The sequence below is a fragment of the Dipodomys spectabilis genome, unplaced genomic scaffold (assembly GCF_019054845.1).
Source record: "Dipodomys spectabilis isolate Male_0828 unplaced genomic scaffold, ASM1905484v1 ptg000002l, whole genome shotgun sequence".
Taxonomy (NCBI): Eukaryota; Metazoa; Chordata; class Mammalia; order Rodentia; family Heteromyidae; genus Dipodomys; species Dipodomys spectabilis.
The window spans coordinates 42,725,307-42,751,673 of NW_024870679.1; the positions used below are offsets into that span (position 1 = coordinate 42,725,307).

The 26,367-nt window shown below is 44.2% G+C and overlaps 1 pseudogene; it reads left to right on the forward strand.

The window, feature by feature from the left end:
* Positions 1–1,371: 1,371 nt before the first annotated feature.
* Positions 1,372–1,472, forward strand: LOC122113182 (annotated as a pseudogene).
* Positions 1,473–26,367: the final 24,895 nt, after the last annotated feature.

Sequence of the window (26,367 nt, forward strand, 5' to 3'; positions counted from 1 at the left end):
GTGCTGGAAAACATTGTGTCTCCTGTTCTAACAGGAAATGTCCTCCGAACAGATCTTATTCTGGTCATCTGGCTCATCCGGAACCCATCCACCTGATCTTTGATGCCCTCTCCTGGTTTCATCTTGGACTATTATTGAGCAGGCCTGTGAATTGGCTCAACTAAACCCACACACAGCAAGGCTGGGTTGGAGTTGGGTGTGACTCCTCTAGCACTCTGGTCACCCTCTGGGCCACAGGGGGAAAGGGCAAGGGGTGGTCCGAAGGTCACACTGCTGATCTCCAAGGACACAAGTACTTGCTACCTGCTCAGAGCTCTGGAAACAGCTCAGAGGAGATGACTGCTGATGGCAGACAAGCCTCAAAGTTTGATTTCCCAGGAGAAACCCAACAAGGCCCTTGAAAGGCGGACATCAAGGTGGGGAAATCAATCGTCTTTTAAGTTCTCACCTTGATGATTGATCCGCTGCTTCCAGCCCCCCCTCATTTTTTCCCCTCTCTCTCTCAAGTCTCTAGACGTGGCCTTACTTGCTTCTACATTTTTCCCTTCTCATCTTTTAAAGTGTGGAGCTTCTTGACTCTGCTCTGAAACTGACATAGATTTCTTTATGCACACTGACCAGGTACCCTGGTCACGTGCTGCTGAACTTTTCTTATTGCCTCTAAAGGAGCTAGTTACCCACACTGGGAGGTGAGAAGGAAGAAAAGTCACACCTGCTGAGCTCCAGCTCCGCACAGTACCCTCTGGCAAGCACAGGAAGTACATGTAGATAATTCTCTCCCAGTTCTGCCCAGCTGCACCTTACTGTCACCACCATCTGATAAGGACATTGGGATTCAGGGAAGTTACTTGCCTAGTACCAGACACCACCCTGCCAAACAAGCCTTCAGTTACAATGGACTCAGATTGCAACATGGGGCAGTAAGGGTCAGCAGGAACAATACCAGTGCATCTCACCTTTAATGTCTCCCTGTATGACTGTGCTCAACACTGTCCCTGGGTCAGCTCATTCAACCCTCTCAGAAGCCCCATGACAAAGTCTGCAGGGAGGAGAAGGACAGGGCAGAGGCATGCTGACAGAGGGACTGTGAAGGAAAGCAGGGCAGAGGTAAAGGTCTTTGGGAATAGGTAAAATTCAAAATACCTCCATGTTTTTGTAAAACATTGACCTTCTCCTGATGAAAGCAACGTGTGATCATTTGTCTTTCTGAGTCGGGCTTGTTTTACTTACAGGGGAGATCTCCAGTTCTATCCATTTTCCTGCAAATGACATGATTTCATTCTTCTATGTCTGAATAATACAATTAATATAGGACAATTAATAAAAGCTCATGATTGTTTGATGCACAAAAGATATTTTTAAAAAAATCCAGTGCTCACTTTGGCAACACATATATTAAAAAGAACAATACTGAGTTTAGCTTAGCCCTGCACAAGGATGATGCACAAATTTGTGAAGTGTTCCATATTTTTATCAAGAATTCATTGTATATACCACAAAAATAAGAGAAGGGATGGGTTGAGCGGGGATGAAAATGTTGAAAGGGGCAGCACAAATCAAGATGCATTGTACACATAAACTGTTTTGTTAAATGGCAAAAAAAATCAATGCATATCCTACAAAATTAAGAAAAGGGAAAGGAAGGGGTGGGTTGGGAGGGATGGGTGAGAATGTGGAAGGGGATGCCACTGATCAAGATGAACTGTATTCATAAACTGCTTTGTTGATGGCAGACCCTTTGTACAACTATTTAAAGAATAATAAAAAATGACTAAAAACAAATAGGAAGTGCAAAAAAAATTTCCAAAAACCTAGTTTGAATTTCAGTTAAACCACGCTTAGTTTTTCCATGAGTATGTCCCACACACTGCGTGGGGATATATTTATGTTAGAAGAATTACCTGATCATTACAAACACTTTCAAATTTAACTGAGTATCCTCTGCTTTCATTTGCTAAATATGGCAGCCATCCTTGTGAAACACACAGGAGGGCCCAGACTTTAGCCTTAGACCAAGGGCTCTCGGGAGATTCTTGGCTAGCTCTACTGCCAAAAGTTGCTTTAGCTGCCTGATGGCATGAGCCTAGAGACAGGGAGATGCTTAGAGGTGCAATTCTAAACCTATGGCAAGCACCAGACAGCCAATGGCATACCTCAACCAGGTGAGTGTGTGTGTGTGTGTGTGTGTGAGCGCGCACGCGTGCATGCACTGCTACTGTTTCTGTGTCCAACTCAAGCAACCCGATGCTCATCAAGAAGGTGCTAAAAACCAGCAAGAGATCAGGTATTGTGTACTAGGAAATAAAAGAATCACATGGCAAGTTATCTGCTCCCCACTGTCTATGCTCCCAGGATGGCTCTTGAACCTGGACAAGGTGGTATGTTGTGTGGGCCCTTTAGGAGCCTAGATGACAGTCTTCCAAGTGGGACCTTGGTCATGGAAGAACAAGGAAGGATCAAGGAGGTAAGGCTTGAGCTGGTTTCTGGAGGATGCAGGAGGAATTTTTGGGTGTCTCTATTACAGTAGCTAAATTCTATCCTAATTAACACCCTCCTTAAACCGGCCTGCTGACACATTTTTGTCTTGGGAGGCTGTCTGCATGTAGCTGGGTCCTTTTGCTTTTTATTAAAAGAGCTCATTTTCTTCTCTTGGTGGCTGTTGGTATCTTTTCATCAATCATGTCACTGTCACCTTGAGCCAGTCACACACCAGGAAGGAGAAGAAGGACATCCAAGCCATGAAGAAATAGAAAGAGATAGCTAATGATCACAGACAGGACCAAGGCACATGGCTGATTCAACTGGGAGGTAGAGGAGAAGGGGTGGGAAAAGTGATGCCCGTTTTGTCCATGGTGTGCAGACAGGGAAAAGCAGAGCATGGAACCTTCTGGGAACTGAGGAGTGGTGGGACTTGAAGAACCTAGCAGGGATTAGCTTGCAGAAGGTTTTGGACATTAGGAAACGGACACACTCTCACCAAGAGAGAGGCATAGAGGATGCTACCATGAGACTGGAATGATCTGATAATGTGCAATGAAAAACAGCTGGGAAGACAGCCCTGGCCTTCTACTGGTGGGGGGGGGGGGGTTGCATTGTAAAGAATCTACCACTAGTGAGAATATGATGACGGTGGGTCTTAGATGGATTCGTCAACAAATCAGATGGAAGAAGCTCTCCTCCATGCAGGTCTTGGGGCTCACACTTCTTTTCCTTCAGGAAAGAAAAATCAGGAGTCACAGGATACCAAAAGAGGGGCTGGAGCCCCATCCACTCACATCCATTAGTCCAAATTTATTACCTACTGGATTTCCGAGTCTCTTTCTGCCCCAAGTCTCGGAGATGCTATGAGGAAATGTTTTGTTTTTTTTTGCTTTTTGTTTTTACAGATAATGCTAACCTCAAAACACCTCAGTGGAAGTCTAGGGCCTATCAGGGACAGTAACTTAGTAACTTAAAACCATGAGCATTCATGTCCCCAACTCTAGGTCCATTCCACTGGGGACCTATAGGTCCTTCTGATTCAGACAGCACATCTCCAAGTCAATAGGAGAAACAACTCTACATGTTTCGTTCTGCTGCCATTGTAGGCCGGATGCACCCAGAAGGATGAGAAGGAATGATCTGTGCCTCTCCAGATACCTGATCTCAAATGTGGACCTTGAGACCCACATTCTATGTCTGGTTGACGCAAGTGAGGGTGGAAGAGTGTATTCCTCTCACGAAGGTGGTGGGACAAGGAGGAGCCACATGTCAAAGAAATAATGACCACAGTCACAACCAAAGAGTATGGAGGACTGAGAGCACCCCACACACGGCCACATTCTGCACTAACACACAGGGATTCTGTGCCTGGAAATCCCAGCTGGTGAAAAGACTGGCCTGTCTACCAGCCGTCTAGCCCTCTCTCAGGCTTTTCAACAAGGCATCCCTTGACTGGTGACTAGGAATCAGAGACTGTTATGGATTACACAGAGGTGAGCGTGCAGTGGAAGTCTAGGGCCTATCAGGGACAGGATTGGAGCTGGCTCACCAGGGATCTATTTGGACAGAAAGTTAAGGAGCCTTCAGTGAGGTGTGTCACTCTGAGGAAAGAATGGGTGGAGGTGTATGAAAAGGGCATAGTATTTGGGAAGCTTTGGGAATGGAGAGGTCCTAGCAGAGTGCCATATCTATTATTCAGTGTCCCCTTAGTTTCCAAGAACTCCTGTACAGGAACAGGAAGAAAGGACTTTTCATGGAGAGTGAGGAAAACTCCAGAGAGCTGGTGCCATGTGATTTCTAGAAGCTTCTGAAGCAGGACTTTCAGCAACAGGGGTATCTTGGCATAGTGATCAACTATATTTAACAAACAGACTCCAAAAATGAAAATGGCTTTTAAAAGTTGGGATAGTGTCTCCAGGATGTCACAAGGGGAGAAAGACCACATGACTTCCATTGCCAAGGTCATCTTGCAGTCCAAGATGGCTGCCGGAGCTCCAGCAATCACATCAGCTGCATTCTGGGTGAAGCAGGGAGATAGGGAAAGGGAAAAAAAGTGGGGGGAGAGGGTATCTTCATCATTTAAAGGCGGTATCTCCAATGTCTTACACAACATTTGGGCATCCATCTTCTTATCAGAACTTAACTTTTACAGCTATTCATTGCTATGAGGGAAGCTGGGAAAAGCAGTCTTTTCATTGGATGGTAATAGCTACTAATAGTTGGAGTGCTTTTACTGAGAAGAAACAATATAATAGACACTGAGGGCCATAATAGTCTCTCCCATGAAAGAAGATGGCAGTATAGAGGACAGATAATGGAGGCTGCCAAGAATAATCAAATAATAATTGAGAGTACAACAGTCTGTTCCGTAAGAACTACACTTGGGGAATACTGTGTGGGCCTCAGATGGGGAGTTCCATCCTATCCCAGGTGGGATGGCCCAAGAGTCCAAGATGAGGCCTCTTTTTCTGGCCTCATCATCGCATTTCCTTGGCCCTAGACCATCCTCAGTTCTCTCCAGCCTCCAATCCCAGCCTCTATCTGAGGACTCTGCCCCAAGCTTTTTGACGGTCTGTGTCACTGAGCTACAGAAACAATTGTGTTCTGATCCACGGAGACTTCTTAAAGCTAAGAGATGCTTGTGGGATCTGAAATTGTCCTCACGGTGATTTCATTCAAAGTAATAAAAGCATCCAATGCTATAGAAATCTCATCCTCATGATCATAAGCATTTATAATAGCCCATCACCGAGCAAGTGCTTACATTACAAAGGAATTTCCATGGCGAAAGTCAATCTTTTCAAAAATGTTAATTTCTTTCTGCTAAAGAAATTAAATGAGATGCTAAATTGTCTCTGTCATTACATCGCCTTTCCCTCCTGAGCACTTGCAGCTCTGATCAGCCCGACATTTCACATGTAACAATGCAGATGAGGAAAATTTACCTCCTGGTGGTGACACCCCAGAGTGAGCTCTGCACCAGCCTCTTGCCTGCTCTGATTTTACAGTCAGCTGAGCAAGGGGGTGGAGTTCTCAAGAGCACCAAACCTTTCAGACATGGCTTCCCTTAGAGAGATAAACAAGGGAGGCCCTCTGCACACCACCAAACAAAACAACACCCCTGAGAGATGGTCTTGGAATATGCAGTGAAGCATTCGGGGGCACCCCACTCCTGGGCTTCAAGAAAGATCCTCCTTGGCTGTGACTCTGGGTCCTCTTCAGGGTCTCACCTGGTCTGTTCCTCCAATTGCCTTGGGAAATACCCATCCTGGTACCCTGGTGAGCCTCCTGCCAAGGCCAGGGAACTCTCCCTCGCCCAATCATCTACCGCAAGAGAGCCCAGGAGCCCAGCAAGGGACTTCTCGCCTTTCGGGTACTCTAGTCATTGTCTCTAGGGATTACAAAGCCTTAAGAAAAAAATGTTAGAGCTGAAAAAAAAAACTATTGACTTCAAGATACAAGAGAGAGAGAAAGAGAGGTGGGGAGAGAGAGAAAGAGGAGAGAAAGCAACAAAATCCAAATTTACTTTAAGTGTTTAGTTAACTGTCTACAAAGTGTAGCATTCTGTCACATTCATTAGTTGTTAAATTTAGTGTCCACAAATTTAGTACACTTCACAACGATTTGCTGGTTAAAGTGTCTCTCTTTGAGAGAATTCCCATGTTTGAAAGATGATTACTGAAAAATTGTAGTCAATCATAAATTAAATAAGTTACCTAGAGCCAAATTATTTCAAAAGCAAAATTGTAAAAAAAAAATCCTTTCAATTTTTACAGCAAAATTTATCTTTGATGTGAAATGTGGGTGTATTTAAATGTTTTATGTGAGATGGGGTAGAAAGTCCAAAAATGAGTACTCAGGATCTTTAGAAGTTGTAAAATACCTGTTAAACTAAGCACTAAAGAGTTTATTAGATTGTACACTAAGCCCTCTAAACACCACTATTGCAGTGGTTATATAAGCAATAGGTTACAGTGAACTATTATACAACAATTTAAAAAGGACAAAGTACAGGTGCTAATAGGAGAAGACAGCCAGGGTTCATTGTCACATGACCAAAAGTATTGTAGAACTATACCTGCAGAATGTTTCTGCAGAATGGCTCTTTGTGTGTGTGTGTGTATGTGTTTGTGTGTGTATGTGTGTGTGTGTAAAAGTTAATATAGAACTGTGTGCTGTTAGATGTGTAGGAAGCATTTTTTTATTGTGAAAATACTGTACAGAGGGGTTACAATTACATGGGCAAGATAATGAGTACATTTCTTATCAAGCACTGTAGCCTCCTCCTTTGTTTCTCCTTCCCATCCCTTCCATCCTCTCCCTGCCCCCCTACTCAATCCTCCCTTCCCTCCCCCCACCCGCACCCCCCGTACCAAAGTTATAAAGTTCGTTTTCGACATAACGACTTGTACATCTCATTGTTGCAATGGGTCCACCTGTATCCCTAGTTAAATCATTTGTTTTTCCCCTTCCCCTCCACAAATTATACCGACATCAAATACAGTGAAAGCAGGGGTTATACTGTGGGGGAGGGACATACAAAGCAACAAAGAAATAATCTTATAAATGTGTTAGAAACAATAGCATGAAAGAAAAAAATTTGAATACATATCTTAGGGTTCATTTCCCTAACATCAACTTATCTGACCTTTTCTGCTTGACTCAGACATATAATAGATATTGCAAATAAGGGAAACCATGGGACCTATGTTTCTTTGGGCCTGGCTTACTTCACTTAATATAATTTTTTCCACGCCTTTTCATTTCCTAACAAATGGGGCAATGTCATTCTTTCTGATGGAGGCATAGCATTCCATTGTGTATATATACCACATTTTCTTGATCCATTCATCTACTGAGGGGCATCTGGGTTGGTTCCATATCTTAGCTATAGTAAATAATGCTGCAATAAACATAGTCGTGCTGGTAGCTTTAGTGTGGTCTTGGTTGTGAACATTTGGGTAAATGCCCAAAAGTGGGATTGCTGGGTCATAGGGGAGCTCTATGTGGAGTCTTTTGAGGAACCTCTATACTGCTTTCCAAAGTGGTTGACTAAGTTTACACTCCCACCAACAATGCAGTAGGGTTTCCTTTTGGCCACATCCCCTCCAGCATCTGTTGTTATTAGAGTTCTTGATTTTAGCCATTCTAACTGGAGTGAGGTGGTATCTCAATGTTTTGATTTGCATTTCTTTTATGGCTAGGGAGGTTGAGCATTTCTTCATGTGTTGTAGGAAACATTTTGAAAGGAACCATAGAAATATACCAGTCATAAAAAAGAATATACCAGTTATTTTGCCTCTGAAGATTAGAAGTACAGGGTTAAATGAAAGGAGATTTCCAGTGTCATGTTAAAATATTCATAGAGCTTTGTAAGGAGAAAATAACCAGCAGGTGCATGTATTGCTTTTGTGTGAATAGTGGAGAGTTCTGGGGTTGGAACTTGGGACCTGGGCACTGTCCCTTAGATTTTTCACTCAATTCTTGTACTCTATTACTTTAGCCACAGCTCTACTTCCTGCTTTTTGCTGGTTAATTGGGGAAAAGAGTCTCATGGACTGAGCTACTTGAGCTGCCTTCAAACTGTGATCCTCAGATCTCAGCCTCTTGTGTAGCTAAAACTATAGGCATGAGCCAAGTTTGTATTACCTTTATTCTTTGGAAAAGTTATAAAACTTCAGAAGGGAGTGGTCTGCAGAAAATTGGGAGGAGAAGAGAGAGTTTGTAAGCCAGGAATGGGCACTGTTAACTGTCTATGAGCACTGTCTAGGGGAAACACCTAAAGTACAGCTGGCTTGAATACCCTGTCACTACAGGATGAGCAAAGAGAACATCCAGCATTTCATAGTCCTCTTGCTGTGACCTTTCCTTCACTTGGATTCCATAATCACTGAACAGCCGCCTGATTCAAGGTAACCTCACCATCCAAGCAACACATATGAAGCATTGATTACATTAGTTCTCTGTGTGGCTGCTGGAACAAATCAGTCCTAAGGAATCCCACTAGAATAGAGTGAGCTGTCAGCAGGGTCGTTTCCTTCTGTAGGCTGTAGGGGATAATCCCATTTGCTTGCATTTTCCAGCTCTAGAGGCTGCATTCCCTTGGCTTGTGGCCACTTCCCATTACCAAAGCTAACATTAGGACATTTTCAAAATTTCTCTGACTCTGATCTTCTGTCTCCTTCTTCTACTTCTGTGATTATATCAGAAAACCCAGGATAATACCACCAACACCTCCCTTTCAAGGTCAGCAGATGAGTCAGAACCTAACTTTTTCATAGGTTCTGGGGATTAGGTCTCTGCCTCTGGCTCCTTCAGCCCTCTCACTCACTGCAGCCTCACCTGGTCTAGACTAGGCAGCTGAACAAGACAACAACGATAGTAACAGGACAATAGCTAATGCTTCCAGAGTGCTTAAGATGGCCAGACACTGTCCTGAGCACTTGTTGTGTCTAGTTTGAAAATCTCCAATCTTATCGAGGTCATGAAATTTCATGGGCCATTAGTCTGCCTGCCAGAGTTATTCAGCAACTAAATGGCAAGTGCAGTTCGGGATCTGAGAATGCCATAGAAAACCAGATGATCCTTGGTCTGAGGAGCTTCCAGTCTAGAAGGGAGACAGGTGGCAGACTTGCCCACCTAAGCAGGACTATGCAAGTAAAGGGTTGGCCCAAACCAGTTTTGAGAGCTTCAGGTCATCACACATCACAAAGGGTCAGAAAAGTTAGAGGGTTAAGAACTGGGATGATTTGTTTGGAGACAGCTGTCAGTGCTCCATGTGTCCCCTGACCACAGCGAGGGAACTTTGAGGACCTCTGGAGAGCTTGATTTGTGTGCCTAGGAAATGTTTTGGGGTTTGTTTTTTACCTAGAGCAAAAAGTGAAGGCTCAGCTGTTGCTTGGTAAAGAAGAAAGAGAGAGATCAGACTGCTATACTCTGGCAACAGAGCAGTCTGCAGTTGGGGCCAAGCTCCCCGTGAATCAAACGAACCCAGAAAGAGACTAGCCTGGGACCATCTTCAACAGGAATTTTCTCAAGAAGGGTCCTTGAGTTAGCATGGAATATCCCTCAAGCTTGAGAGAACTCAGTCAAGTCAGGCTCTTCTCTCTCTTTCCTCTCTCCCCCTCTTGTTTTTTTTTCCCCAGAGGGGTCAAGGACAGCCTGATAGGAAAGCGGCAGAGAGAAGAAAGAAGTAAGGATAGAAGCAACTCTACAGCCTCCTGCCCCAACCACCTTGACACAGGGCTCCACTGGAGAAAGCAACAATTTCCCTTTAAGACAGCTTTGAGATTTTTAACAATTACGCTGTCCTGATTATGCTAACAAAAAATGACAAAATGTAGAAGCCTGAAAGTGACTGGAGGACTGTAGTAGAAAGGGTAGCCAGGCCAGGCATGGCAATTAACATCTATAATGCCAATTAGGCAGAGCTCAAGGAAGATCACAGTTTGAGTGAGGCCAGCATGGACACAAAAAGATAACAAGACCTCATCTTGATCAATCAGCCAGGCATGGTGGCAGGCATCTGTGGCCCTAGCTGTACAGGAGGCCTTAGGTAGAAGGATGAAGGTTCACTGTCTATAAGGGCAAAAATGCAAGACTTTATATGGAAAATACTACAAGCAAAAAGACTGTGTGAATGGTTCAAGTGGCCGAATGCCTGCCACTCTAGTAAATATAAAGCCCTGAGTTTAATCCCTAGTACCAGAAGAAGAAAAGTGTAACCAATTCAAACTATGAATTCTGCCTTAAGATTCTCCTCAACATGTGGGAAAGAGAAAGGTGAAAAGGAAGGAATATGGGAAGAAAGAAGTTGTCTTCTGCTTTTTTGAGATTAGCGGCTTCCATTTCTTCCAGAAGCCTATGCCAAACTCCTGACAATTGACTAGAGCCCAGGTATGCAACCCATTATTTGCCAATGTCTCCTATGAGGGTCCTAGATCCATATCCCAGACTTCTACTCCCTGTGATGCTCAACTCAACTTGCCCCGGTTGGATCCCAAATCCAGCCTTTCCTTTGGGGTCCAGATTTCCTTCACTAACCAGCCGTCAATCCGAGGTCTTAGCCACATCCAATCTCTCCCTTTGTACTCCAGGCCTCCACGCTGTCTGTCTGACTTCCCCTACAGTTTGTCCCATTTTAAGAAATCCATCTGCTGTCTCTTGCAGGCCCTAGACACCAAGGCAGAGAACAGACTGGGCCTGACAAATGGCCAGGGCATGGATTGAAGCTTGGGCCCCGAGTCGGAGGCTTCCATGGGTCTTGAACATGGTCACATGTAACCCCACCTCAAAGGTGCCTCTGGTCTTCTGCTTGTGAAGACTGCCCATGGAAGAGAAGGGCTGGGAGCTCAGCAGTCCATCACTTGTTTGGCCCTCTCACTTCACTGCAGCCTCCCCTGGGCAGCTGAACACAGAAAACAATTCTAGTAACAGGACAATAGCTAATACTTCCAGAGTGCTTACAATGGCCAGACACTCTCCTGAGCACTTTCTGTGTCTGGTTTGAAAATCTCCAATCCTATAGAGGCGGCACAATTACTGTTTTACTTACAGATGAAGAAATGGGCATGTTAAGAATCAGTAAGTAACCCAAGGTCACACATGTAGCAAGTGGCAGAGGTTCCAAGCTTGGCACTCTGGTTCCTGAGTTCTTGCCCTCAACTCCTGTGCTCCTATTTGTCTTTGCTTCTAGCATATTCGTTCTCTTCCCGTTCTCTCTTCAAAGTCCTATTCAGCCTTCAAGGTCCAGATCAGATGTTTCCTTCTGTGTTCTGCCTTCTTAATCTGCTGATGACTCCCCTCCCACCCCGACCCTTTACCAGGAGCACTGCCTGCCTGCGTCATTGTCCCTGTGACCCATCTGTGTTAGGAGCTTACCTTGCACTGCCATTGTTCATTCCCAGCACTGTTGATTCATATGGGTTTCACTCCTGGAAGCAGAAACCATGTCCTTCTAAGCCTGGGACTTGTATTGCAAATCTGGTGAGGAACTGAATTGAGTCCTCACTATATTTCTCACCTGCCCTTGATCCCCTCAAGGTCACTGAAAAATAGTCAGCTGCTGGAGATGGATTTTGACCTCTGACATGGCTGGGTGACCTTGAGAATTGCTCAGTGTCTGGGCTGAGGGCTGAGGCCAGCACAGTGTTTAATGTAATATGCCGCAGGAGGCTGATGCGCTTCATCGAGTCTGTCTCCTCCCTGGGAAGCTGTGTGTCTCTGTTAGCCTTGTCTTTATGACTTCAGCCTCAGTCTGGCTGGCCCAAGTAGGCTCAGGAGACGGTTGGGTACTGACCCATTTGGGATGGCTGCTAATGTCACCTGGGCTCTGGGCACTGCTGCCTTCATGACTCAGAATTCCCAGGCCTGTGGCCCAGGTCTGAAAGGCTAACACACCAGTAGGAGGCAAGTCCCCAGCCTAGCCCCACCAGGAAGAGTGGGGGGAGGCAGAGATGAGGGGCCACTGCTAAGTGCTCAATGGGAAATCTGAGTTGTTCCACCGCAGGACCCTCTACAGGCCCAGGGCCACACTCTCAGGTTCCTCACTTGCATATAGGGACTGAGTTGTTCCTTGTGTCCTTTCATTTATCTTACAGGGGCTCAGACTGGAAGTGGCTTCCCAGCAAGATGGCATCCATGGGGCAGCAACTCACAGCTCTGCTGCCCAGTGAGGAAGGCCACTATCCTGGTAACATCCCACTATCGCTGCTGCTCCCTCTCAGGACACATTTGTAAAGGCCTGTGTGAGCTGAGGCAGGCCTCCTCCTCCAGCCAGGTCTCAGGTCATCTTGTCCAAGGCTGTAGTCACACTGAACCCTTCATCCCTTCATTTCCTAGGACGCTTCAAGATCAGCATTTTCACACACAAGGTACACCTAACAAGTCTCAGCTGTCAGATCTATCCATTTTAATGATCTTTCCAAAGAACTGCTTCACCAAATGACGGCTGACTGAATGAATGATTCAGTCATCGATACACTCCATACTGTGTTGTGCTGTATGCCTGGAATTGTGATGGAATCACAGCTAAGGAGAGGGAAGGCCATCCCTGGATCAGGAATTCTATGGGTCTAGCCAGGGCCAAGGTAGAGAGGAACTTCTCCCAAAGATGAATCTAGATTTTTAGAAGCCCATGGGGCAGTGTAGCCTGGTAGTCAGAAAGCTGGCCTCCAAAGTCAGGCCAGCTGTGTGTTTGGTCCTCTCCTCCCTCATTACTGGAGTGAATTTAAGCCAACTGCTTTGCTTAATTATAAGATAGAAGGATTTTTAACATCTCTCCTAAGATTGTGAACACAGAAAAACGCTACATAAAAAAGTACTGGGCACACGGTACTTATTATATAAGGGATAATGTGGATAAATAGTAAAGTATTACAATGATTATTTTTACTTAAAGATGATACTTGCACATAGTCTAAAATTATAAAATTGTACAGGGCATGTGGGGAAAATGTTCTCCCCTAACCTAAAAGTTCATTGCCCTAGGGACAACCCCTGTGACTAGTTAAAAGGTAATCCTATACAGTTGCAAACATATATGTGTCGCATCATCTGTCTGTCCATCCAGCTAGACAGCCAGTTTGTTAGCCCACCTATTATCTACTTATCTACGAATTACACCCTATCTGTCATTCCATCATTCTCTCCATATTGTTAGGATTTCTGGCCTTAACTTTTATTTTAATTGGGATATAGCTATTTGTTACTTTTAGCTCTTTGCAAGGACTGACAACTGCAGGTATGGACTGGGAGATGCAAGGACTCACGGTCCCCATGACCTCTGGGGACACAGTTCTAGGCCCAGCCTTACAGTCCTCTTGTCCCAGGGCTAAGACAGTTGTCCCCTCGAAGGACAGACATACATGAGAACCACTTGTGAGCTTCCTCACTGCTCCCACTCACTCCCTGGAGCTCCGGACACAGTCTGTCCAGGGTGGGCCCGGAGAATTGCATCACAGTTCACAGAAACCACCCTGAGGAGCAGAGCCACAAGGAGAACTTCATCCCCAAACACAGGCAGCATGTTTGAGGTCTCTGTGGCCCATGTAGTTATGCCTCAGTGCATGGCACTGAGGCCTGACACATAGTCTCAGGCATTATACACTCAAGGTAAGTGTGGGGTGGCAAAACTCAATTCTGGATGGCAGTCATCCTGGGTAGTTCAGGTAAGAGGAGGTGTGCTGTGCAGATGAACGGTGCTGGGGTTTCAGAGGAGAGGTGACTGTGGGTTTGGGGTCCATGTGGCTCTTTCCGGAAGAAGATGGTGGGGGAAAATACTGGCTGAGTTGGAACCTAATATGTGCTTGGAAAGATTATGCCATCTGTGCAAATCTGGTCCCACCATCAGGGGTCCGGGGGTGGCCACATGACTGAAGTAAAGGCATCCCTATGTTGGGGGAAACCATCTCTGTGCAGATGACCTGATTCTTGACAATGCAGTTTCAGCTTCTACTCATCCTTTTGAGCTCTGTGCTGAGCACAAACTGCTTAGTACACACGGTGACCCTGACAGAAGCAAGTGCTGAGATGTCACGGGAACAAAGAACAGAGGAAGAGGAGCAGCCTCAGGAAGGGAGAAGCAATCAGTTTGGTTTAGGGGTCTATAGAGCACAAGGCATCTGTGGGAGAGCCTGGTACATCCATTAGGCAAGCAACTAGATATAGAGATCTTGGCCAAGATGGGGGGAAAACTCAGATCCCTCAGTGGTAGGTGGACTTCAGGATGCACCCCTAGCTTTCCTCAGGACCCTGAAGTGCCATGGGAAGGTAGGACATGCATATATAGGGAGTGGCATGGGCTGGGAAGTGACTCAGTGGCTCAGTGGTAGAGCCCTTGCCTTGCATGCCTGAGGCCCTGGGTTCGATTACTCAGCACCACATAAGCAGGGAAAATAAGCCAGAAGTGGTGCTGTGGCTCAAGTGGTAGAGTACTAGCCTTGAGCTGAAGAGCTGAGAGACAGCACCCAGGTCCAGAGTTCAGGCCCCACAACTAGATCCCCCCAAAAAATATAGTGAGTGGCATGCACAAACATGTGCACACCAATGATTGGGAGCATCGGCTGACAGAATATGTAGAGCCGCTGTGTAAGTGGCAGTGGCATGAGTTGAGAATACCAGGGAAGACTTCTTGGAGGAGGTGGGCTTTGTGGATCAGTGTGTTCAGTCTAAGGAAAACAAGGAAGTCATGTGCCTTCATCTTGGTAGCTGAGCATCTCATTCACATTTCTGTTCCATTGTGTCCTGGTATGGATTTCCCTGACCACTCTAGAAAACTCATCCTAGGCCTCATCTCAGTACCATTTTATTCTCTACCAGCACTTGCCCCTCTCTGAAACTGCTCTCATTTTATTTGCTTATTGACATGTTAGTTTGCATGTGTATTACATATCTTATTCCATCAGACTGTAAACCTGCATTCAAGCAGAGACCTAAGCTGATTTTGCTCATTCTTGTATTCTCAGCTCCAGGCACAATTCAAGGGTTCAATGGATATTTTGGAAAGTTTGAATGAATAAGTACAAAGGTCAAACCTGTGCAGCTGTACCACTGCTGGTGGGATACTTTGCTGTGTTCCATTGCTTTACAGGAAAGATGGCAAGATGGCCTCCTGTTTCTCTGACCTGGAGCTCCCCACCCTACCCCATGGAATTCCTGAAGTTCTCCCCTTCTGGAATTCCCCTTTCCTACTGTGGCATTGGCCTCTGGAGCAGCTGTGACAGTTGTACCTGTGGTCAGCCCTATGGCTGCATTCCCTGAGACAGCCAGACACCATGACACCACACCTTCTACACGTGGGGCCGTCTCTGCAGCCCAGATCATCTGACTGCAATGAACAGATCAGAAGCAGGAACAGAGATGGTGTCTTTCTCCCCATTAGCAAAATTAGTCATTTATAGAAATTCAGGAAACCAAGTGGGGACTGTTCACTTTTATCTGAGCCACTATGGAGCTAGGGAGGCTCTCCAAGAACTCTGCATACAAGCAGGTGCTCCAGGTGCATATAGTTAGTGAGGAGTGCCAGGAGGCTTCAACCTCCAAACAAAACCCTTCATCAGAGGGAGGACTTAGTGAGGCAAAGAAAATGCTTTAGGTTGGAGTCTCCCTGGAGCAAAGGGTGGAATTATTCCCAGGTAAATAAATTATTCCTAGGGGTTTGTTGTTGTTGTTGTTGTTGTCATTCATTTGTTTTTTAAAAATTTTTTCCTAGAATTGTGTAGCTTTGAGAACCTTAATGACCCTAGCAATGACTCCTGGATAAGCCATTAAGGCTAAACTATAAGTGAGTGAACAATCCTTCTCCATTAAAGAAAAAGATCTTTAAATACAACAGCAGTTATTTCTCCTCTTTCATTTTATCTATTTTATTTGTTATTATCTGTTTCATTCTGAAAGTGCAATATTCACTGAAGAAAGCTTGAAGACAAAGGATGACAGATAGAGGAAAATTAAGATTACCATCATTCTGTTACCTAGAAAGAGAAAAACACTATTAGCAGCATTAACAACATTCTCTCTTCTCACAATCTATTTTTCTTTCTCTATTTCTCGTTCTGATGCTGTCTCTCTCTCTGTTTTTCTCAATCTCTGTCTCTCTCTCTGTCTCTCTGTTTCTCTGTCTCTGTCTCTGTCTGTCTCTGTCTCCTCCCCGCCCCCCTCTGTCTCACTTGCTCCCTTTCTCTCCCTCTCCCTTTTTTCCCCTAAGGAAACATTTATGTACCATATTTGTTTCTCTCTCAGTTGCACATATTTGGTGCCCTGTGCTGTCACTCACACTCACACATGTACTAATAACCACCAGGGATACCGCTACATTCTCCGAGAAAGGCCTACCTATCTTTCCAACATTCCTGTTGTCTTGGCTGCATAGGTACCACCCTCCTCTGCTGCGCCTTTGGGTGCAGAATCCTCTATCTCTGCATCTATAAAATAAAGATTATGACGAGATGTGTCTCACATGGCTGTTTGAGGATAAAATGAGCTAATGTGTGTGCAAGGCTGGGCAGGGAGCCTGGCCATTTTATGTGCTCAATAAATAAACATTAGATTTACTTATTACCATCGATTTTTGACCTGCTATTAAAATGGTAGAAAGATCATCTTGGCAGCTAAATCTTACTAGAAATCCCTCTGCATTGCCTATAATAAATTGCTAAAGATGAGATCCCTACACTCAAGACTGAACATTTTTAAGAGACTGAAGTAGAAGTGCTTGGTTCATGCAGCCTTTGTGTAATGGTATACATTGTAGTATATTTTAATTTGAGGGACATATTTGAATGGGAATATATTTGTCCACTAATAAGGTTAAATGTTTTATACGTTTACTGGCTATTTGTGTTTCTTTATTTATAATTAATCAGTTTTTGTGTCTTTGCCCAGATTTTCCTGTTGAATGTTTACTTTTCTCCTGATTAGGTATTAGTTTCTACATAGATAGGATTTTTTTTTTATAAACTTTGGGTGTGAATCTGATTCCAGTGTATGTATGGGATACATCCCAAAACCCCCACTACCCATACAATGAATGTATGCTAATAATAATAATGTTCTACTTGAAACTTGACATATGGAAAGAAATGTTCACTTCTCTAGTATGAATCCTGGTCAAATCGTACATTTTCTTCTGTTTTGATTTTGTTCGTGCAGGAGGAGGGACATCTTTTCTTCACACCCAGAGATAAAGCAAAACTTTATTCTTCTTTGACCTTTATTTGAATCTAGCTGTTTTTACAATTTTGTGCTTTATATTCATCATTTGAACCCACCCTATGTTCATTTAGACATGGCTATGACATAGCAATTCAATCTTATTAAGTACTGACACTGGCAAGTTACTCTCACACAGCAGTAATATGTACTTCACCCACTATCAACAGATCATACCTTCTTTATGTGACCTGTTCTAGAGGTTTCTAGAAAAGTGAAATCATATCTTCAATTTTCACTCATACTATTCTCCTTTAATGAATGTACCTTTAAAATATTTTAATATTAAAATGTGCCTCCTTTATGCTATGCTTTAACTCTTATTTTGCCTTTTTCCATGCTTTATTTTTCTATAAAAACTTAAAAATGATTTTGCCAGTTTCTAAAAATTCTATTTGAATTTTTATTAGAATTATGTTTTATTTATGAATTAATTAGAACTACATTGACTCTTTTAGAGTGTTCAGACTTTCCTGTAGGGAGCACGGTGTATTTTAACATTAATTCACTTTGTGTTCTAAGGCAAGAGTTTTGACTTTTCTGTGATATGGATCTGGATAAATTAGAATTCATCATTTAATTGAGAGTCATTGAATTGTAGCAAGAAAGCTTAGCTCATTCACAACCGGTATCACAGTGGAAAACTAGTAGTCTTGTTGTTACTTTAGGCTTTTGTTTTTGTGCTTACCTAATATATTTACATAGTTTTAATTGTTTGTGCTCTATGGAAATACATTTTCCCTGTTCTTTTGTGCTGGAAGAATTTGTCTATATCCTATTTTGTCTAGAGAATGGTTTACAAATAAAAAATTCAAATTCCATTCAATGTATGAAGACAACATAAAAAAATCTTAATGAAAGCTGTTGATAACAGGGGGCTAGGGGAAGGAAAAGAGAAAGCAATACAGAAAGTTATTCTGGTTAGATAGATAGATAGATAGATAGATAGATAGATAGATATAGTTGTATATAATATATATAACTATATCTATGCCTGAAAATCCCAGACTTGAAGCCAATCAAGAAAGCCTATAAGATTAACCATATAAAACCAGGAGTAGTGCTGTAACTCCAGTGGTAGAGCACCAGCCTTGAGCACTAAAAGCTAAGGGACAGCACTCAGATCCTGAGTTCAAGCCCTAGTACTGTCACACACACACACACACACACACACACACACACACACACACACACACACACATGTGCATGCACACACATGCATGCATACACACACAAATACATGGATAATATATGTATGTCTGAAATACTAAGTTGAAATCCCTTGGTATAATTAATACACACTAAAAAAAATAATGACTGATAGGAAAATAAGACCGGCTGTATTGGGGATAGGCATTAGCAGGAAGAGGAGCGCTAATGAAGGTCAGTGAGGAATCTGGTTGTAGTAGTTTATCTACATATATGAAAACAGAACAGTTAAACCTGCTGAAATTGTTTTAGGAAGTGGGGAGGGGATAAGGGACAGTCATAGGGGAGAAGACTTTGATTTTGATCAGGACATACTGTATGCATGTGTGGAATTATTCATAATGAAACCCTTTCCCATACAACTGATGTATGATAATAATATTTTTTTAAAAAAGAGTCACATCTTCCTTGTTCCCAGTTTCTTCAAAGAAACCTTAACCAACACTACTCTGCAAAACAGGGGATACCTTGTAAACTTTTGCTTCTCTCATGATTCCTATTTTTCTCAGTTCGAATAAAAAGAATACAGGTTATTAGATTTGGGTTTCTATTAACGTATTTTAAGGCTTTTTACCACAAGAAAGTATTTGCACTTTATGAGACTGCATTAGCGATCATCCTTTATCTTTAGCTTCATCTCAGAGTTTATTTTACAGTTCATGTTGACTTCTGCAGCCTTGAGCTCCATGTATAATCCATCCTTTAAGCACTAGGCTCTACCTTCAAGTGAACTGTTTCATCACAGTTCAGGGCAGTGCTGCCCTCTCCCCGAGTCCTTCCATACCCAGCAAACCTCTCTCCTGCCTGCTTGAGAATGAAGATCAGGAATAACAATCAGAATTCTCCATCATACCTTCCCTCTCCTTTGGCTCCTGTTTCCTTTGCTGCTCAGTTTTGTGGGGAGATCTGATGTTCTTCCTTTGTAACTAAGTTCTTTCATTTTTTTTTTACATTTGGCAAACCTTGTGCCTTAGCGCTAAAATTTAAACATAATTCTTTTTTTAAAAAAAAAAACCTCCAAAGTGTTCATTGTTGGTGTGTTTCTGGTTGTTTGTTTTGAGACAGGGTCTCATGGTGTATCCAGGATGGTCTCAGACTTGCCAGCCTCCTGCCTCTGAGTCCTGTTGACAGATAGCTAGCCACCCACCACCAGGCTCAGCTCTGCTAGTCTGCTTTCCTGTTTCTTCTATTTCCTCTCAACTTGCAGGAAAAGGAGAGTATGTTTTCCAATTAAAAATGATGCATCCAATTCTACTTTCAACTCTTCAACTTCAGTATCTGTCTTGAATTTACTGCCCTTGTGATGTATGCTTCTTCTCTCTCTTATTCCTTATTATTTTCTTCTCCTCTTTTTCCTTTGAAATGGAGAATTTCCCAAATGTAATTTCAATTTCCTCTTGATTTTTGAAGCCTGGCTAGCTCTTCATCCAGCCTAATCTCTCCATTAGGCAGCTGTATGCCGTGTGCCTGCATCTTCCTGACTTTCTCAGGAGTGCCACATGTTGGTTGTGTTGTTCCTTGTGTGCCTGACATTGTGCTAAGTGCTGTTCACACGCTGTTATCTTTTTATGTTTTGAAACACTCTGAAGAAGATTCTATTTTTAAGCCCCTATTTATAGGCTATGGATGGGCTCTAGGACTTTATCTGGACCACAGTGCCCTCAAGTGTAGAGACAACCTACCGCTCCAGCTCCCACAGGCACCTGCAGGGTCTCCTAGCCCCATCTCTCTGAAGTTGCCCTTCCTCTATGCCTTCATGGAGGGTGAGCTACTTCGGGTTCATGGAGGCAATGACTCAAATTTGTGAGGACCCTTAACCAATTGTCTAAAATAATCTCCTGCTTCTTTCAGTCATTTTGTGATTTAGGAAGGTGTTCATCAATGCCCACAACAGACTCTGTTTGAAAGGTGTCTTTCACCTTCCTAGGAGAAAAGTTTGATTTTACTCCACATTGAGAGCTGAAATCAGTCCAGCTGAGCTAGATGGTCAGAGGAGTCTCCCGTCCCTCGCCCTACCCCCCGCCCACAGCTGAAATGTGTTGGGTTTATGCCTAAGGAAGGAGAGGAAATATTAGGCTTACTGTAAATGTACCGGACAGTCCAGTGACCTAGATGTTTAGAAGAAGAGAGCTGGAGGGGGAGAGGTATTTCAGCACCCTGTGCCTAAGAGACATGACCTACTAGGAGGGTGATTCTTGCTTAGCCTCACCCAGTCAGGAACTGGTATTACTGAGGTCTTGAGTGCCAGCCAGCTTCCTCATCCATATGTGACCCTGACATGCCCACAACCCACATGCTCTCCCATACCTTAGGCCTTCCCTTGGAGGTAATGAGGGTAATGGTGACTAGCATAGGGTTCTACCAGGGCCTTTCAGAAGGCCCCCAAACTTCTCTCCACACACTGGCTGCACATCAGGCTGCTCCCTCCCATATAGAACCTCTCTGGAAAGTCCTCCCCTTGCTCCTCTTCATAAAGGTGGCTCTTTAGTGCTGCCCAGGTATTAGCTCAAGCTCACCTCCCCCTCACTAACTTTGCTAAGCACCCAAAGAGGCAATCCCGCTGCCCAATCAGCCTCTTCATTGCATCTCACCGTCTTTCTTTTGGGAGAATGTCTTGTATGTATATTTGTTGGTTTCCTGGCTTGGTCTGGAATATAAACTCCATGAAAATAGAGATCAGGTCCTTCCCTTCTCTCCTCTGTATCCCCAACACAGAGGACAGAGCATGGCACACAGAAGTTGCTCAGTAAAGAGATGTTGAAGGGAAGAATAGATACCCTCATTCCTTAGCCTATGGTCAGCCTTTCTCTCTGAACCAAGCTACCTCCAGATTTCAAAATTCTTCCTATTTTTTGACCAGCTTTGTCTCTGATATTGCAGCAGAGTTTGCCCTGTTCTGTATCATCAGAAATTTTAACCTGCCCGGGGTGGAAGTAAGGCGGTTAGAATTTTAAACGAGAGCTCTGGCTTTCCAGGAAGTTCAAACTGAATTTAAATCAAGCACACCCTGCTTGTTTCCTGACCTTACAGGTCATGTTCAAGAACTCAATGAGATCTTCAGGGGCCTAGATAAGACTCCTTTCCTCTTGGAGTGACACCTGGTGGGCCAGGTGACTTCTTCCACATGGGACATCACTGTTAATGGTCTTCAACTAGCTGCTCCAAGAGAATCTACAGTTTGCTGTGAGGAAACCAATTGTCAGTCAACCCTGTATGACATTCTGTCAGCTGTCCCATGAGGGGACCACTAATGGGAAATCACACTCCCTTCTGTTCTGCATACTCCCCAACCTGAAACCCTATCATTCATTCCCTGAGTCATCTGAGACACAGTCCTTTGAGCCAGGGATATAGGCTACATAGACCTCTGCTCTTACTTGGTACACTCAGAATGGGGCTGGGCACACAATTGTACAAGTCACAAATTCACACAGTAATGGACACTGAGTTGGATGGACCCTACTGGTCTTGCCCAGGCTTCTCCTGGCTTTGTGGAGGAGACAGCTATAGTGAACAAAGAGGAAGAGAATTCCCCAAGATGGCACGGTGAGCAAATGGAGAAGCTCCAGCTGTGGTGGGAAAGTCCTTTCCTACATTCATGTCGAAATCCAATTGACCTTGTAATGGTATTACAAGCCAAGACCCTGTGAGTTCCCTCTTGCATGGATCAAGGCTATGATGGGGGGGGGGGGGGGTTGGTCAGTTGTAAGTAGAAGTAGTGGGTTCTAAGTCCCCTCTCCTCCGGAATGTTAAAATACGTCAAGATCTTCCCTAGTTAGATATAGTCTTTTGACCTTGGGCTAGGAAGCTTCCAGAATGATGTAAAATAAGTTTTTTCCCCTTTTAAATTACCTAGTGTGTGGTACTATATATTATAGCAGGACAAAATACACTAAGATACTCTACTCATCTTTAGCTTCCTGATTCCAGTCTAGGATGATCTTCATGGACCACACCTGAGTTCTCCCAAAGAGGCAGGATTTAAGCTAGAAAAGACAGAAAGAAACACACATGTCCCCTCCACCTTGCTTCCCCCACCCCCAGAGCATTCATTCTGCAGGACACAGGTGGCCACATTCACCCCTGTGCTCCCCTGTTCGAGAAGCTTTGTAGGGAAGAAAGGAGAAGCCTGTGTTCCCACTTTGGGACAGCACAGGTCAACACTTAAAACCTGCTGTTCTAAATGGCCTCTGCAGGGCCTGCTGATGTGAGAGGCTGACTCACCCCTGCGGGGAGCTGTGGACCTGACTCTGGGCCCAACAGATTAGCTCAGTGTTGTGACTCATACAGTGATGTCAGGACAATTTCAGTCACTCTGGCAAAGGAAATGGCCCTCATTACCAATGGGAGAGGACTATTTTAAACACCTACCAGCCATGAGGCTCCAACAAGGATCTGTTTCTCCTTCCTCAAGGCAGAGACCTCCATGGAAGCCCAGGTCTCTAAATCATCACAGGAGCAAGTAGAACAGGAGCTCAGGAGCTCAGACTGGTAAGTGAAGCTGATTCCTCACTCAGTGGTTATCGGGGACCATCCTAGGACAGCAAGCTACCCATTAGTCTCCATTTTTATTTGAGGGTGCACTAAAGAAAACCACCTGATTGGCACAGAGTAAGCTCACTTAATAGCCGCTCTCCCTGCCAGACAGAGATTAAAAGTGATTTTTTTTTTTTGCCTAAATTACATTTTATTTTCTCACCAGCTGCTAACTCTCTGAGACAGATTGGGAGATAAATTATCACAGCAGTGAATGAATCTAATTTTTCAATATAATTCACGGTAATTCTATATTTTCCACACAAGATGGAAATAGCACTGGCTCTTTGCCAAGAGCCAAACTTTCAAAAAAAATTCCCATAATATCTTGGACTCCCGGAAGTCTATGAATTTGGGAGTTACGAATGAGGCAACAAGAGAGAGAAGTTGTGAGAATTGGGCCAGGTTGGGGTCAGGGCCAACCAGAGGGGTTTGAGGCAGGGGAAGGGAGTGAAGGAAACATGCAGAAGCCTTCCCACCCTTCCCCAGCTCACCACAATTCAGCTCCATAGGCCCCTCTCCCCCTCCATCATCCCTGGCTTGCCTCCTCTTTCTAGAATATTCTCTCCTAGTATTTCTTTCATATAATGAATTCCTCTTGATCATTCAAGATTCGGACTCCATCGCCAGCACTCCAGAGAGGTCGTTTTCAGTTTATACTGTCATTTGAATATGGTTTGTCCCCTCCCAGACTCATGTGAAGGCAAGAGGTATGAACATGTTGAGAGGTGGTGGGATCTTGAAGGACCACTGGGGTCCTGAGGACTCCACACTCCAGAATGGATTAACATCTGTCACCAGAGGCTGAATTCGTCCTCAGGTGAGCTATGGGTGACCTATGGAGAATGGGTGTGATTTAAAAGTGGGCTGGCCTCCTCTTGCCCACCATTTGGTACACATGCTCCTTCCCCCAGAGCCTGATGCCCTTCTACGTTCTTGCCCTGCATGGAGCAGCACACAGCCCCTCCTGAAACCAAAGAGATGCCGGCACTATGCTCCAAAACCACCACCAGCCAAAATAAACCTTTTTTTATTCATTATAAAATACCCAGCCTAGGACATTTTGGTATAGCAACGGGAAAAAGGACTAAGACAATCGCTCAACAGGCAAGAGCCCCTCCCAATCTCCTCCTCTCCCATTACCTCATGTCACTTCCCTCCTAAAACTTCCCAGGCTCCAAAATGCTGAGCTTCTTTGGCTCTTCAGTCCCTACCTTCCATGGAATTCACTACGACACGAGAGGGGACTTTCTTGTTCTCTTCGCTAGGTGCCTGACATAAGGTGGAAACTATAAATATTAGCAGGTGCTGAAATAAGAAGAGAAAGACGTGGCATTGAATTTATTGCAAAACCTCATCAGGTGCTTATTCCCAACCACACGGTGAGGGTGTCATGTAGCAATTTGTTATTGTTAGTGGGTTATTGATGGGGTTTGGGGACACAGGATGAATAGAGCAGCCCTTGCTCAGGCAATCCGGCTTGGCTCTGAGCGTGAGTGTACCTTGTGTCAGCGAATAATCTCTCTAGGCTCATTTTTCTTCTGCAGGGACTTCCCCTGCCAATATTTCTGGAGAAATTAAAAATGGTAACTATTAGGAAGGCTGTTTACTAACGAGTCTCTCCCAATTGGAATCAGACCAAACACAGCTGGGGCCAGCCTGACGGGCCTTTCTGTCACTCCTGGTGAACTGAGGCATGGACCTGCAGGGCAGTTAGGCCCTGGCATCCCAGCCGAATGAGCTTAAATAATTGAAAGAAGTGGCATCTGCCATGGCGAAGGGAGGAATGTGGCTAGGGCCGGTTGCTTTTAAGAGACTGAGACCAGAGCTGACTTGGATCTGCAGGGAATATAAATGATGCAATTAATTGCCTATAATTTACAAGTCGTCATTTGCACAGAGCTGTGTGAGAAAGGGTTTGGAGACTGTGTGCTGAGGGCTATGGCCTGGGGGATTTATTTCCTCACCATTCTCCATGCTGATGGAAAACAGTGCAGTGCTCAGGCTCAGAGCTGCTCCTATAGAACCTCCCTCCAAGGCCCTTCCCCACTCTGCTTGGGTCTCATCTCCTCAGGTCATTTGACCTGCATTTGGATCTCACCTCTCCCTTGAATGATAATGGATTTTTCCTGCCTCTTTTAGAGACTTGGAACTCACTGAGAAGTGAGCCTGTGGCTAAACACATCTGGACAATATCCCTTCAGCACCATGGCTCTTCCTTGCTCATTCTGTATCGCTGGGCAGAATTCTGCCAATATGTACAACACAGCATCACACTGAAGATAAGGCTAGTCTGTTACCCTCTGCCCCATACCAGCCAAGGGCTATCCATATTAGAAAAGGTCTTTGATGAGTCTAGCAGTCCTGAGATGGATGGAGAGAGAGCGGGGATGTATTTGTTTCTTTGGTGGACATTTTTGCATTTTTGCCCTTCTGTGACAATAACATCTCCTTGTTCAGTTGAGCTCACCTGCACCTCTTGTTTTAGGTCATCTGTTTCAGATGAGGCTAATTCTACATCTTAGGCCCAGGCCCAAGTCAAGGAAAATCCACATTCTCTAAGCATTGTGCTTGGCTTCAGGCTGGCTGCTGAGCCTCAGGACCAAGAAGATCCCCTGACCCACTTGCTATGAATCCTGGGACAGCGCAAGAGTACCTCTGGAGTGTCTGTCACTACTGAGGCAAAACAAACAAACAAACAAACAAAACCCACAATGTAAAGTAAAACCAAATTGGGGATAGCAGCAAGAATCTAAGTCCTGGTGAGATCCTTTGAATCCAATTAGACCTGAGCATGGCTTTTCTATTCCCAGGCTTTTCAATTACATGAGTTGGATGGTTTTTTGTTGTTGTTACTTGCAACAACCCCCAACCCTGCCCCTCCACTAACATAGCCTCTATGCCAGTACAGGTGAACTGTGACTTGAGTAATGACTTGGGAAGAATGGGTCGATACTGTCAAGGAAATGTTCAACCTCCATTTATAGTCAAAGAATAGCAAATTAAAACAATGAGATAACATTGTTTGCCTATCAACCTAGAAAAGATTCAACACCAAGATTATACTCTGTGGCAAGTAGATAAAACTTAAGTGGGGGTACTCTGGACAGGGTATTTATAAGCTGCTGCTAGGAGAATAATTTGGAGAGTGATTTATAAATGCATATGAAAATCCTTCAGACCATGCAAACTCTTTATGTGCATTTGAGAAAGTGTCTGAAAGAAATTTAGTAAGGATGTGTGCATTCAGTTAAAAGGAATTAAATATTGCAGTAAGCATTTGTGAAACAGTGGAAAGCCATGAGCCAGAGACTCACACCTACAATACTAGCTACTCAAAAATGGTTGAGATCTGAAGATCATGGTTCAAAGCCAGACTGTGTATAATAGTTCATGAGATTCTTATCTCTGATTAACCAGCAAATATCCCAA